General features: G+C 32.7%; 1 protein-coding gene across 3 annotated transcripts in view; it reads right to left on the bottom strand.

Annotated features, from left to right (window-relative positions):
* Positions 1-1,829, bottom strand: part of MAP3K13 (mitogen-activated protein kinase kinase kinase 13) — a 135,083-nt gene that overhangs the window by 129,869 nt on the left and 3,385 nt on the right. The window lies entirely within an intron of this gene.

Raw genomic sequence — 1,829 nt, 5'->3', positions numbered from 1 at the left:
TAATGACCTGGAATTCTCTGCCTCTCCACACATTGTGCTCCAGTGTTGACTAGTTCTATACCTTCTCTCATTTAGAATTAATTTTGGTCTCAAATAACAGAGAACAAGTAAGTGTGTTTCATATAGTTTCTCCAATTCTTCCAAAATCTTCTATTTTCTGAACAAAATAGTCCCAGTCCCCTCGACATAGATCATCACGGTTTTCCTTTCATATAATCACAAAATTGATTTTAAAACACTTTTCTTGCTCCTCAAGGTATACCTTCCTAATAATGAAACTAATTTTTGTACATTGATGTTTTCTAGGTGAATAGATCTAATTAATCCATCTTGGTCATACACAATTGAAATGCTTAGGAAAGCCTTATGGACATGGCTCAAATTCAAATTAAGCAGCAATACATTTCTGAGTTCTCTCTTCTTTTTCCCCTCCCCCAAACAATACCACAAAACAGAATCTTAAAAGATACCCTTAACCATAATGATATATGTTACTAGATTTAAATTTTCTCACTCTCAGACTTTTTTCTACTTTCCCATCACTTAAAATTCTGTGAATGATCTTAACACATACAAAATTCTTTAAGCTGCTCTCACAATATGAATTAGCCCATGACAAGCCCAGCGCTGAGACCTTAAAATTCTGACTTTTTTCACTTATACTAGTTGACTATCTTTCTATCTGGGATTTTTGGTTTTCCAGAAAATCTTATAAATATTACATATGTAAAATATACATACATATTTTATATATACAGTATTATATATATCTATGTGCATAGACACACACATATACATGTATCCTCCTCCATTCTATGTTATCTACATGTAACTTTTACATTCATGCTCATTTTTCTTTCTGTATGTCACCTTTATCATATTCATCTTGACTTAGGAAAACACAATCAACCCTTGGATTCAATTCATTGCTATCCATTCTCTTAGCAAGGACAAGGAGTGCTACTCTAGGCATCCTGCCTCATGATTTTCATTTTGTGGCTAGTTATGATTTATTCCGAGGATCTCAAGAAGCAAAGCATCATTTAACAACAGTGACTATAAGCAAAATATTTTGCCAAAATTGGGTATAAAACACCTGACATAGCATAACCTGTTCCATTCCATTAATCATGACTCAGCCCCTACATTAGTGGCCTTTATTTGATTTTAACAAGTTACACAATCAGTGGTATCATGTGGGTATGTCTCTTACATAGCCTATTCTCAAGCAAATTTCAAATAAAATCCCTCTACTAATAAAATGAAGATTAATATATCATTAAATTACTTGTATAACTCATTTTACTCACCTATTACTATTATTCCAAATTTCTCACAATATAAATTTGGAAAGACAAAGATGGCTAGAGAAGTGAAAGTCACTAGAAATTTCTGCTGAGTCCCAAGGCAAATAATCGCCCATTCAAAGTAATATCCTTACTACAGAATAAGATTATCCACATATATCTAAATGATCTTTCTGGTGTACTGATTTTACTAACAGAGAACAAGCCATTCTTTGAAATGCCTTAAGCCAGTTCTAAACATCAAGAACAAAGTAAAATAATAACTAAGATTTGTTTAAAGAGTAGAGTCCCTAAATAGCAATTCAAACAAAACAAAGTCCATTCCATTCAGTAATATGAGAGACTCTGAAGAACCTTGCCAATGCAATAGAAACCTAGCTTGCAAACAAAAGTAGCAACATCCTTATCACCCGGTAAAGTAAGCAACATGCTTATAAATTGTACAGGAAGTATTGATTTCGGCAGCACTAAGCACTTAGTTTATCACAAATCCTTATTAAGAGTAATAATCTAAATTAAGGT

This window comes from Hipposideros armiger, unplaced genomic scaffold (assembly GCF_001890085.2).
Source record: "Hipposideros armiger isolate ML-2016 unplaced genomic scaffold, ASM189008v1 scaffold_14, whole genome shotgun sequence".
Classification (NCBI taxonomy): Eukaryota; Metazoa; Chordata; class Mammalia; order Chiroptera; family Hipposideridae; genus Hipposideros; species Hipposideros armiger.
The sequence above is the reverse complement of the archived record's forward strand: the minus strand, read 5'-3'. Positions and strand labels throughout refer to the sequence as shown.